The sequence below is a fragment of the Drosophila yakuba genome, chromosome X (assembly GCF_016746365.2).
Source record: "Drosophila yakuba strain Tai18E2 chromosome X, Prin_Dyak_Tai18E2_2.1, whole genome shotgun sequence".
Classification (NCBI taxonomy): domain Eukaryota; kingdom Metazoa; phylum Arthropoda; class Insecta; order Diptera; family Drosophilidae; genus Drosophila; species Drosophila yakuba.
The window spans coordinates 982,246-996,430 of NC_052526.2; the positions used below are offsets into that span (position 1 = coordinate 982,246).

Genomic DNA, 14,185 nt, shown 5'->3' on the forward strand with positions numbered 1-14,185 from the left:
TGAGCATATCTATGAGCTACGACTGCGTAGCGCGCATTTTAATGAGTTTGAATCTTGTTTTGAGTACAAATATTTAGTATTTTATGTTCCAATGGTGATTTCAAGCCATTTGAGCGTTTTCAAGTCGAAATATAGTATTTCCAAAACTTCGAGGGTATACTATATACATATACTCTTACACACGGACGGGGACTGGGTATTTTCTCCTTCTCTTCGCCTTTTGCACTTGACTTTGAAACACAACGCGTCTACGCGTACCGGTTTCCATAAATGTTGTGTAATTAAGCGCGCATTGCATCCCAATTGGCTGCTAAATTTGAATGCGGCTAAAACGAAACTACAACTACAACTACAGCACTTTGTGTCGACCTTCAAGGGGAGGCCCCAGCACCAACTACTGACCCTCCCCCTCTATGACCAAGGTCAAGGTCAACCTGGCCAACCGCCAATAGCTTCGCTTTGCGTTTGGAGTTCAGTTCTTTGTTGTATTTGTGTTGTTTGACCTGCTCTTCAGTTGAGGCGCCTCAAGTGTGCAAAGCAAAAGTACGCAATCTCGAGCATCAGCACGTTTCGTTATACGTACATTATATCTGTCAATCGCTTGTTTGCTACTATCGTTTCAACTTCTTTCACTATTCAGATCAGTTGGGTTTTCAATAAGATCCCAAGAAGAAAAGCCATTGTTGCTTCATGTAGTAAGTAGAGTCCAAAAAAATCAACAAGCATAATCGAAGAGTGAACTGCCCTTCTTATGATGCCAGTTAATCACTGGATGAGCGCCAAAAACACCAGGCAGAGGTGCTCAGTGAAGGAGGAGGGGGGCAGGAACGGGAACCTTTGCTTTTGGCCAGGTGAAAACTTAGAACGATCATTATGACGGCAATTAGCTTTATGAGGATGTCAGCGCGCTCGCTTTCCTATTAATCCTTATCTGCACTTTGCAAGCCCTTCATTGACAGTTATAATTACTTTAATGATGATTTCGGCTTCAGTTGACTTGCGGTGAAAAATGAGGGGCGGGGGAAAACGTGGGGCAATCGGAAAAAGGGAAAATGGGGTGCAGTGCCTTTGTTTGTGAGCGCTTAAAATGCAATTATGCATTTCAGATCGAAAAGCGAGCGGCAGCAGGACTTTCGTTGGCTGGCTGAAAAATAAATTTAATTGCAATGCGCTGGCAAATCGAATTAAACAGTGTAAAAAGAATAACAAGTGCCACGCAAAACAACAACAGCAACAAAAAAAAAAAAAATACAAAAATGCAGAAAACAAAAGGACATTTCAGGAACACGAAGCTTTTTCCCCAGCGGCAGCGCCATCCAATTGAATATATTAATGCAAATTAACCCATTAATGTCTGCCAATTTCAGGCACAGGCAGCAAAGGGGTCTTAATCCGAAAAGAGCTGCAAGAAGCGAGCTGACCATTATCCCAAGGGAACTCGCCCCGAGAAAATTAAAGCTGTTCCGCATATCGCACATCGCACATAACTGCACTCGCATTTCATTCAATTGCAGTAAATTTTTTTTTATATATTTAACAAAATTGTTTATTTGGACTAGCGTACTATTGCCCTTATTGGACAACTTAATCTAATTTGAGTTACTTTAAACGAGTTTTTCTTGATATCTAAGTTATTTACAGAGATTACATTGGGTAGTAATTTTGGAAAAATCTATTTTCTATTTTTTGCGTAAATAATTATCAGTACTTTGATCACAGAATTCGAAATAGTGGTCCAAATATGTCATACCTCGATGAGTTCGTAATTAAATTTCCAATCGAACTGTGTTTTCAAAAAAAAATTATATTTTTTTCACATTTTTTTCAATTTTTGATGATAATTTTTGAATTGTTGCTGAAAATCGTGTTTCTGCGATTAAAAATATGAGAATTTTGATCACAGCATTCGAAATAGTGGTCCGAATATAGAATGTCATACCTCGTTGAGTTCGTAATTAAATTTCCCATCGAACTGTGTTTTCAAAAAAAAATTATATTTTTTTCACATTTTTTGCAATTTTTGATGATGTTACCCCTTACAAAAAATGCGAAAATTTGACGAAAAATTATTTTAAAGTCGGTCAAAAAGGGATTTGGGATTGCAGTAAATTGCACAAAACTCTCGGGATAAGTTGCTGTTTAACTCGGAATGTTTTTATTCAAGTGTCATTCTCTTTTTTTTTTGTTTCTAGCCGGGCATTCCCGGCTGCAGAGGAAAGGAATGCACTTCTCCGCGAAATCCCTTGGCACGATGCCTACAATTATTCAATTAAAAAAATGTCACCCGCTGCTGGGCCACCCACAAGTTTTGGCCAAGAAAATTTAGAGGGGTTACGAATGTGGGGCGTGGCTGACAACAATGTTGGCAGCTGCATGGAAAACTTGGGAAACTTTTTAAGTGACTTCTAATAGCGAATTATAATGCAGCCGGCGGAGAGGACAGACAAGGCTAAGACAAGGGTTAAGGAAAATGGTCCGAATGGTGGAAAGGCGGCCGCTTTTCAATGCACAGTGGGCGGCATAAGTGGGCGGCATAAATGGGCGGGGCCATGAAGGAGCTGCGAAAAGTTCAGGTTTAAAACTTGACAACGACAACTTCATTGAGGAGTGGCGGCAAGTGCGGCTGGAAAATAAGTGCGAATGTCGGGGCATGTGCATGTGCCACACACACACTCATGTCGCAGCAATAGAAGGAGATGGAGATGCACTAGCCTAAGACCGGAAGTGGGAGGAAAATTTTAACAAAGTTAGTTAGTTTCTTCCTTCCTGACTTTCGTCCTGACTTTCTTTCTGCTCTGCACGGCTTTCAGATACACTAAAACACTCATCGCGACTCACAAATATTTCATTTTCTCTTCAGCAAACAGTTACAGAGTTTGCCAATCCATCAGATATTATTGTACTTCACAAAGCAGCACCAGTTGTCCACTGGTCCACGCGTCGCTGCAGAATGATTGAAAATCTGAAAGTTACACGAGTTTCTGTTAGTGGACGTGTGCCTCATGCAATGGCATGCAGCTCCCTGGCAATATTATCTCCAATTTGGCCCACAAGCTGCACTTCCCCGATTTCGGAGACCGCAAAAAGTTGCTCGTTTTAATGAATTATGCGTACATTGATAATAATTTCCGGGCCAGCATCTGAGTCAAGTGTCATCCTCCGTTTCTGTGCGCCCCCAGTTATGAGGTTTTTGGCAATAACCAGGAGAGCAACTCCATACGCCCCCCGCCCACCTGAAAAGCTTGGTGGGCGTGGAAGCGTGTTGCTGTCTGCACTAATATAAAAGTTTCGTGCACTTTTAATAAGGCTGCGTTTATGATGACAGCGCCAAAAACAACAAAAACTAGGAAAATGCAAGGACGCTGTGAGGAGCGGGCGAAAAACTCCACGGCAATGTGGACGGAAGTGGGTGGAAGTGGGCGGAAGTGGGTGATGGAATTCCTTGTCTCGCTTTTCTTGCATGAACTGCATATGACGACAGTGTCAAAAAGTCGACAGCGAGGCAAAAAACTTTCGGGGACTACGGCAAACTACGAGTGTGGGAAAAGGGGAAAAAGAAGGACAAATAAAAGGAATCCTAAAGTGGCTAATAGCCAGAAGAAGGCAAAAATTAGGGCTATGCTGACACTCGCAATTCGATGTAAAGTTTTCTCCGAAGGTAGTTACACATAATTGATATTAAAATATTACCAGTTTAAAGGAAATTTAATTTATGCGCTCACTTTAAGCCTGCGCTCAACAACTATTATAATAATTAGGAACATTCAAAAATCGATGTAAAGTTTTCGTAATAATATTTGCAAACTTTCCCCACAGAACTGGCGAACTGAACGACGATCTGATGAATCGACGGACATTCATAGGGGAAATTCATGTCCTGCTCCTCCTGCGGCTTGGCAACGCCTGCCTTTGCGGCCACTCTTCTTCTAATTGAGTTGTTTTCTCTGGTTGTTGCATTTAATCGCATTAAATGTGCCTCAAAGGAGAGTGGACCGAGCTCCCCGTACAGTGGAGCATCCTGCTAGCGGACGGATGTGGATGCGGATGTGGATGCGGAAGTGGCTGACACACAGGGAATGCCACACCACGCCACTTAAAGCCGAGCCCGAATTGGAATTGGAGCCAGTCAATGGTATTTTAATAGAGGCTAATGGCCATTTTAATTGCTGGGCAAGGCCGCAAAGTGGGCGGCCACACGTGGGTGGAGTGGGGTGTTGGGTAGTGGAAGACGATAGAGGGGGAAAGAGCAATAAAAGTCACACGTAGTGCGAGCGAAGGAGAGCGAGAGAGACAGGGACAAAGACGAGAAGCGAGCTTTATCTTTATGAATATCGCGACACTTTATGAAGGCCCCCGAAACGACATCAGCGATAAAAACAGTGAAACGTGTCCAGTGGAAAGGAGAAAATGGTGCGGGAGTGTCACGTATCCGACAGATGCGACGAACGGACAGACAGACGGATAGAGAGACAAAGATACAGATACAGATACATGGCCTCGTGTCTGGGTTCCAGTTCCATTTGTAGATCTGAGTCTCTTTTTGGCAATCTGGGTCGAATGAACGAACGCCTTTCCTTTCCCCGTTTTGCAGCGCTTTTGTCTAAGCTTCTGTTCTCGTTGTTCTCAAACGCTCAAACGCGCGTTTCTCCGTCGCTCAATCTTAATTGATTGGATTGAGTGACCGCGAGGCGATTAGTAAAAGGTTTGACACACTTAACACTCGGTGATTGATGGCTCGCTCTCGTGGCTGTGCTTGCCAAAATATTGTATTTATGTTCCTAAGTCAGGCCGCAAACGAGGGCGATGTCTTCCGGTTCAATGTATCTTTACATTTCTTGAGTCCTCAACCCCATCCGTACCTGTGTGTAACTACCTACCCATTTATCTGTTCCGCCCCACTTTTGTTATACAACGATGAACTAAGTGGCCAACAGTGGCAGCGAATTGGATGTCATCATCGCCACCTTTAACTGCAACTGCAACTGCCTAACTGCCTCCGAAATGCTGCAGAAGCAACGCAAGCTGCCTGGCTGCCTCGTGATCAGAGGTCTCTGGTCTCCGTTGCCCAACCGTCGGGAGCAGGGGCGCCACAAACAAGCCCCGAAGTGGGGTTTTACTGGCGGTGGAGTAAGTACGACTTCGAATTCCCATTGAGCACGTCTCCGCATCTACACTCTGCTCATTTTGCGGAGGAAGTCTTTTAAATGCCCCGCGCTTTCTTGAAGAATGCAAATAATTGCTGCGTTAAACGACTTTATTTTATGTTACAGAAATCTGAACTTTCCCTTTCATATATTTGCAGAAGTGGCATCTTACTTGTGTGATAAGTCTATGTAGGCCCTGCACCGAAAAAAATCGTTAACAATGAAATATAAATGAATTTAAACATAGATAAAGTGGCTGTGGTTCTCCACCTCTGGCAATTGAAACTCGCATTTAGCCAAGAAACAGCAATGTACAGTAGCCATCGGTAGCAGAGTTGCAGAGTTGCAAGTGGCAAGTATGGCTTAAGTAAGTGGGACTCTGAAGCCGAGGCTGCCGCACCTGAAGATGATAATGAGGATACCAATCCCAAGCCCGAAGCCGAAAGGCGATAACGATGATGATGCAACTTGTTTCCTGATTTCGGCTCTGCCTCCGAATTACCTCCTTGTAACATATTTTCGCTTAATTATAGATATTGGTCTGTTCAGTGACAAGAAGATTTGTCTTTTATTTTATTTTTTTGCCCTTTTTCCATGATTACATATGCCTTCGGCTTCTTCTCAACTCCGAATGGGAAATGACAAAAGGTTTTCGGGGGAAAACTGAGTGCAAGTTTGAGTTCACTTTTGTCGTGGAGTGTTAATGGGAAATTGAAAACCCATTTGCTGATTAATTTCTCAAAAAAAAAAAAAAAATACGAAAAAAAAACCAAAACCAAGCAGTAGCAGAAGAAAAACATTTACGTAAATGAACTTTTCCATCTGTTTGAATGCTGCCGTTGTTGTTTTTGTTGAGATTGTTGTTGTTGCTCTCTGCAAAAGTTTTCCATTTTCCGTTTTCAGTTTTCAACTGAGTTCGTTGTTTGTTTGCTGTTTGTCGCTTCGCTTTTGTCGCTTTGCTTGACAAAAAAAAAGTTGGTAAAATGTTTTCGCATTCGTTTCCTAGTTTTCTAGTTTTATTTATGCCCTCCATTCATTCTGTCACCTCTGTTCCACGGCAAGGATATCACCAGAGCTTACGTATCCAAAAGCCGCGAGGGGATTCTAAGGAATCCCACTTGATCCGTTCTAAAAAACCAAAAAAAAACAAAAAAGTGCATCTAACAGCTTATGTTCAGTGGCCTTTTGCCCCAATTTATCTCTTTGTTTGCAGAGCACAACGTGTTAATGTTCCATTTATTGTGTTCTTCAAATAAAAACCAACTCAAAATGTGGCTTATACCAAGAGCTGTAATAATGTATCCAAATGTAGAGCATTCCGATCTCGGCTGGAGAAATTTTGTGCCTTTTGCCTCTCGCTCTGGTGACACAAAACTTTTCTGTGTGCCTAATCAACTGTCCAAATCGGTGGAAGACCTTTCCATCCATCCTGCCAGGTTTGGAATGGATTATTCAGAAGAACCTGCAGTTGGAACAGGAATCCGAAATCCTGAATCCGAAATCCTGAATTCAGCTGAAACGCATGACTCCCACGAGTTTTTGGTCCGTGCGTCTGTTTGTCCGTCAAACTGTCTGTCCGGCTCTTCGGTTGTTCGGTTGTTCGGTTGTCCGTTTGTCTGGTTGTCCGCATGTCCGCAGTCTTCGGCTTCACTTCGCCTTGCACCTTGTGCGACAGCAATGTCTCTGAAAACTTGGATTTGTTTTCACTCTAGTGTGGAATGTGCAGAAGTAACGAAAATAAAAACAAATACCAGTACAGCAACAAATTCGGGAACTTGTACTGTGAATCGCTCGCATATCTGCGAAATGTCCCCATCGCCCGGGCGGCTCTCATCCCCTGTATGCAAAATGCAAAAGTTTAGCCAGTAAATCTTTGCAAGTGGCACATAAACTTTGCCAAAGAAACTTTTTTCGCTCCAAAGTTCCCCCAGTGCAGAGATCTCGAAAAAAATGATACAGTGCCAAGAAGTGAAGCGAGGAGGGGCTGCAGGAAGGCAGAGTGCCAAGAAAAGTTTCACAGAAGGCAAAGAGCATTGCCAAAAGCGGCTCATAGGCCACGAATTGTGATTTATGACCTGGCAATGATGTGGACCAGAAGGGGGGATGCGTTCTTCAGGTTATCCTGTAGGCGCTATCCTGAAGGCTCTATCCATCCATTCGTCCGTCTTATCGGAGTGTATTCAACAGTGCTGGACAGCATGGACTTCCGCTTTCTAATGGAAAATAATGGAGTTCACCATAACGAAATTAGGCATTCGATAAGTAAGTTACCTTTTTGTACACGGACTATTCAAATAAATCCCATTGCAGCCATTTTGCGAGTCTAGGAAAGACCCAACCGACGAGTTGAGCAATCAGTTGCTCATCGATGTCAATTGGTATTGCAGCCCAAGTGGCGAGGGCTTCGCCTTAGCCCCTTAACCCGTTAACCCCTTAACCCCCACCATCTCATTCCGTCAACTGTTGGCAGCTGCAGTTTTGTTGCACCTTTTGGACTCCGAAAATCGCTGGTGTGGTGTTGTAATTAAGCCAAGCCAGAGGTAGTGCTTTGGACCCTCAAGTGGCGACCCGAAGCGCCGAAGTCATCGGTTGCGCCACCACCTTCGCACCACTTTGCACCATCGCCATCGTGGCGATGCCATCGCCATCTGACAGCCACCAAGGTCTGGCGACTGTCTGTCATTAGGTCGCCTTGTCGGACCATTGACGAACAAGTGATATGAATGCCCTCCCGGTATTGGAGAATAAAGTACAGACATCGCGGTAATGTCTAACATAGTTTAAAGTCTTGCTGGTTTGTATTCTAGTTCTAGGTGCTTATTCAATAACTTAACTTGATTGATTTGATTGATTCCTTTAATAGATAAAAGCTAATAACAAGTACAAAAGATTAAAATGCTGGCATGTAAGCCTTGGCAACTTGTAAGTCGATGTAAAAGCAGCTAAAAAGAAGCCAGCTGAACAACACTGAACGCGAGTGCACAGATATTGTGAACTGGGCTTTAATCTCAATTTGAAAATGGGTGACCCCGACACACAATCGCTGCAGATCATCTTCGGCGTCATCATCATTAGGCCTACACACAATCAGTGGATAAACCTGGAAAAGGGGGCTTATCGCCGCTTGCCTATCAGCGGTTTCCACTAATTGTCGAATCCGATATCAGCTCTCAGCATTCAGCATGCAGCTCTTTGTGGCCAAGAGAGGGGAAAGAGGGTGTTAATTTCAGACCCGATTAGGCCGCAGTCAAAATAATTGCGGAAGAGGGCTTAGAGGGCTTAGGTTAAACATTGATTGGGGTCAGCTTGTTGAAGCTTCTTTAATGGCCAGTTGTCATTCGTCGTTCGAACGTTTTCCTATTGAAACTTTTATTGCATAACATATGCATTTGTGACTTGATGTTACCGATAAAACCAATTTGGGCAGCCCAAAGGAAGGTGGTCTGTAGTCACTATTAGGTTGAGCATTTCTGGATCACCTTTCTTCTTGGCAATTTCATTGAAAACACCATTTTTCTTGCTGAAGTGCTTGCTCCACACACACAGCCCCCCAATCTACCCCAACCTCTTTTTCAGCATCAGCCACACGTTGCTGCGTCTTTCATTCCCAAAATGAAGCATAAATCGCTTTAGCACTTTCGCATAATTTTCAATATCGCGCCAATAAAAAACGGCCAGGGGAACGACGAAAGGGGGGCGTTCGGTGGCGGGGGGATTGACAGAAAATTGGAAAAATAACTCTTCCCGCTCAGAACACACGCTACAGATTGCCATTAGCACCTTGCTTACCTGTGCTCCCCCTCCTCACCCCCGTAACCAACCTACCCCACTGCTCCACACATACCCCACACCCCCCACCACCCCCCTTCAGGTGCAAGATTTATGTGCCATGTGCCGAGGGTCTTTTTTTGGGTAAGAGGTAAGAGGGTTTCAGAAGGGATGTTAAGGGCCCGGCAATATGCTAAAAATGTGCTTTTGCATTGCAATTTTCCCCTGCCCCCCACTTACACTCCCCCCTTCCCATCGCCCTTCCTCAACCACCCACGCTTTACTTCCTGCATAGCTTATGATCATATTTTCCCCGTTTGCTATTTTTTCTGTTGTTGCTAAAAGCAATCAAAACTTTTTCATTTACAGACTCTGAGGGCAAGCAAGTGACTGCCGGAATTCATTCACCATGTATATTTTATAAATTCTCTCGGTGTTCGAGTCAACATGGCACATTGATTAAATAAACATCGAAAAGATGTGATTTATGTTCAAGATTCCCATTAGTGATTAAACTAAAAGAATGAGGCTTCATAATTCCAGATATCTAGTTCTTTATCCCGAGTCAGTCAATGGCTTAGATTGACAATCGAGTGGAGATTGCATGGCTCCATCAAAGTAGCTCCAAGTTGACCTGTGACCTCCACCTTGTCAGCCGCGATTTCCCCATCCGGTGATCTTGGCAACTTGGCAACCATCCCATCCCATCCAAATATTTCACCTTCCAAAAACTGTGTGTTTTGCTTTGCAGCATTGGATACCGCACTTTTTGCGATACACAAACGTGGCTGCAATTTATGCCCCACGCCCCAAAGTTGCCATTCAGTTGCCCTACAGTTGCGCCACCGCAGAGCACACCCCCTCCATAAAGGTGACCCTAAGTCCCCCCGCAATCGCCATCCCCGTTGTAAAACGGCACCAGAGAAGCGCGGAGTGCCAAACCAACTTCAAACTCGCAATATAAACACATAAATCCTGGCCACTGATACACACAGATTCCGTTGCAAGGGGGCTCGCCAATATTCACGGGGAAGTTGGGGGGGTGGCCAAAGGGGAGGGGTTTTGTCTGTCCAACTTTTGCGTACCGGTCAACAACAAACAACAACAACTCGGTTAGACGCCTCTGCTCTGCGATTTTCCATGCGCACAGTGGCGGCAATAAAAATAGCACTGCAGTTATGAGTTTCGAACACTGTTTCATCTTCTGTGTTTTAGGTCAAAGGTTTATTTCATTTATTTAACATTTACAATTTAATACATTTATTAATTTTTTGAATATCTCTGTTTAGGAGATATTGAAACAAGTTTGCGCGGCATCTGTGCACCGTATATCATAGCCCTCGAATTTTACGAATGCGGTCGTTCAACAAAAATATTATTGGGGCGTCCTCCGCCCGGCAAAAAAGTTACACCTTTTGGCCATTTTTGGCTCCAACTTTGGAGGGCGGAAATGCGATGCTGGACAAAAGTTGAATTGTAAAGTTGAAGATGTAAGATGTAAGATGTAAGAGATATTTATAAATATAATAGCCTATAATATAAATATAATAGCCTATAATATAAATATAATAGCTTATAATATAAAGAAGTAGCCTGCATATCCACCTATATCTAAATATATATCCACTGTCTTAACCTAATCATATAATAATAACATAATAATATAAAACATAATCATAGCAAACTTAATCGTATAAAACTTATCATATAAGATATTTCGAGAATAAAATATGTTTCGAGAATAGAAATAATATAATAATATAATAATATAATAATATAATAATATAATAATATAATAATATAATAATATAATAATATAATAATATAATAATATAATAATATAATAATATAATAATATAATAATATAATAATATAATAATATAATAATATAATAATATAATAATATAATAATATAATAATATAATAATATAATAATATAATAATATAATACTTTACCTCCTAAGTGTGGAACATACCTGGTCAGGTCCATGGTGCACTGCATCCAGATCCACGACGGGATGTCCACATGGCCTCTGGAACCACTATCACACACCAACACACATACTATCACTTTTCCTATCACATCATAACATCCGGTCAACTGATCTATGAGCTGTCAGAGCGCCTATCCCATGAGGATTGAGTCAGAACTGATTGGGAATTATAAGTTTTGGTGGACGAAATTTTTGTTTACATTACATTAATTATGTAAATTAAGTAAATAACAATGTATACAAAATAACTTTTGATGTCTTCAATGTTTTGCAGGTATGACATTCCATACGTGGACCACTATTTCGAATGCTGTGGTGATCAAAATACTGATAATTGTCAGATAATAATCCAAATAATCCTTAATGGATCACTTAACTTTCGATCACAGATCTTTGAGATGAAATTAAACTCAGGGTTCATCTGTAGGCCTCTTCTCACCTGAAGGTCTGCTCTTCCGCTCGCTCACTAAGCTCCTCATCTCCCCATTTATCCCCCTGTAACCCACCTATGATGACTGCCATTGGCCCATTGGTTTACCCGCAGAGTCGGGGGTCTGGACTTCAAGAGACATAATACCAATATCGATGCGATGTGCATTCGATGGCGCCTAGTCCGCGAGTCCAGCCAAACCGTCTGTTGGTGGCCGCACTAAATCAATGATGGGATTGCACATTGTTAAGCGGGGCAGCGGAAGGGCGCTCGGGGGAGCCACCCGGGCGCCAGGGGCAAAAGCCGGGGGCGAGTTTCGCAATGCAACACCCGACCGAAAGCCAAACGAAAATGTAATTGACGCGCTCCAGTTTGAAGCTAGCTAGTAACATCGGTGGCGAGCAGTGCTGAAAAGTGGGAATACGCTCGTGTCCGGCGTTTTGGGTGAAGCTTTTGAAATCTGTTAAAAAGGAAGTGACATATTAGAACATGTGCTGCGAGTCCCTCCGATTTCAGATTTCAGCTGCAATACGGACGCTTGACGGAGAACTTCCGGGGGTAACTCTCCCCATCATCGCCTTAAATGTTGTTTGTCGGTTTGCGGCTTTGCTTTCTGGTCTGGGGCAGTGCATGGTAATGTTGCAATGTCGCAATGTTGCATTGTTGCAGAGTTACAGGGTTGCATGTTGGAAGTGGCTCAAGTGCCGCGGGTGCTGCCAATTGAAAAGGACGTGCCTGGTAAAATGCCGAGCAAAATTAACTGAGGCGGTAACAAGTGGGGCGTTGGGAGTGAGGTAATTGGGCAACGAAACCACAACAGGCACTCAGATTTGGCAGGATGATGTTTCCGCTAAGAACATACAAGTGTGGCAAGAACGCTTGAATAAATGAAATAGGAAAAAGTCACTGACTCATCACCACATTTGGACACCTACAAAGGCCACTTCAAACCGTTGATATACCAAATTATAGTTAGCACTGCATCTGGAGCACAAGGGTCCATCTGTAGGGTCAACGCTTCCCTAATTGATGGGCTTCCCGCCCGAGCGGAACACAAAGGAGGAGCACTCGAATCGGAAATAGAGAAAACAACCCTCAAATGAGAAAGGATCCCAGAACACAGAGCCCAGGACAGGCCAGTCCAAGTCTCCTTCTTCCTGGGGCTTATTTAATGCTTCAATGCTGATGATGATGAAGGAGAAATGAAGAAAGGCGGCGGTGCCAAGGGTCACGTATTTAAAAATGCACATAATTAAAATTTATGAGCACCTATTAAATAAAGACATAACCCACGAACCTCTCACCTCTCCTCGATTTCCCGCTGTGGGGCAGCAAATGCAGTACAATCAAATTAAATACCTGTAAAACGCGTAAAACGTGGAATTGGAGGGCAGGTCACTGAACTCAAATGAAATGAAATTGTAATGGCAATTCGCTGGCGAAAAAAACGACAAAAATAAGAGGCAAGGAAGCAGAGAAAGCTGACCGAATAGGAAGGAGAAAAGTTTTTAACGCTGCCACAATGGGCGCAAAAGGTTGCTCAAATGAAATAATTTTAAAAAACGTATCAGATATTCACTCATAGGTTTTCCTTTAGTAGATTTCTCACAAATCAGAACTAGGTTTCCAGGGTTTTTAGCTGGAAATTGGTGGCAATTGAAGCCCACCGTGCAGAGTCATCTTGACCATCATCTCCATCTCCATCTCCACCTTTAACTTCAAACCCTCCCATCTGCCAGGACATCGCTGCACGCCGCACAAGGTCAAAGTAATTACAAGTAAACAAAGTTAGGGGCACGCCAAGGCTCTTGTTGTCCTCCGCCTGCGGGATGGCACGAAAAAAAAAGAGAAAGAAAAGAAAACGAAAGAAAAACGTTTGACTAAGGAAAACTGTGGAGCAAATGGATGTGGATGGGAAACCTTATTAAGACGTGTATTAAGTGTCGGACAGCTGGCAGCTGGCAAGAGAACGGAACAACAAAAGGTGGGGAAGGATAGTGTGGAAGGTGGCAGTACGAAGGAGCACCAAACTCATTTTGCCCGACGCTTTATGGGACTTTGGTATAGCAGTTCCATCAATTCCTGCCCAGTTCAATGTTTAGTGCAATTGTCGACCAAAGGCGATCCTCGTACTTAAGAACCACAAACTCTACATAGGCTTGGGTGTAAACCCAAGGATCTTCTGAAAAGGTAGTCCAGTTCCTCGAACCCGAACCAAGTGAAGCTTTAAGAGCAATCGAGGATGCGTAAGCCAGAGGATAAGTTCGTAAAGGACTTGCAATAAAAGTGGAAGGCACTCCCCCGATTTTGCCCGTCTCCTTGGGTGACGGTGAAATGTCGGTGATCAATCGAAGAGCATTTCCCATTTCCCTCCTCCCGCCCATTGCCACTGCTGCTGTCATAAATAAAGCGGGCTTTAAGCATTATAAACCGCATCTGCATTGGGACAATTCGGTCGAAGACCCACCATTGCATTTCATTGCATTTTTAAGCCTTCGAAATCACTTAAATTTTCGACCTTCTCTTTTTTATTTTTGTTAATTTTTTATGGCTTTTTCCACTGCTTGCTGGCGCTCGGCAAAAATAAACTTCGAATGAATTTATGCATACGAGTGAGTTTTGCAGAGCGGAAATTTGTTGCAGTTGCCACCGCCGCAAGTTGAGCCATTCCCAGTTCCACCGAAATGGAGATAAATGGAGTAAAAAGCGGGTGTAGGTGGCAAAAAACGGGGATAAGGGGAAACGGCAAACAATGAAATGCATTGAAAATTGAAAATCAATGAACTGTTATAATAACTTGCCGCAGAGTCAGACGCGAGCATCCAGCATCCAGCACATATCTATCTGCC

At 43.2% G+C, this 14,185-nt stretch overlaps 1 long non-coding RNA gene across 1 annotated transcript; it reads right to left on the bottom strand.

The window, feature by feature from the left end:
- Positions 1-10,114: 10,114 nt before the first annotated feature.
- LOC120322370 lies at positions 10,115-11,007 on the bottom strand. The gene is made up of 2 exons (XR_005562162.2): positions 10,889-11,007; positions 10,115-10,370 (listed from the first exon to the last, which is right to left on the bottom strand). It is a non-coding gene; the product is annotated as an uncharacterized LOC120322370 (long non-coding RNA).
- Between the last annotated feature and the right edge of the window lie 3,178 nt (positions 11,008-14,185).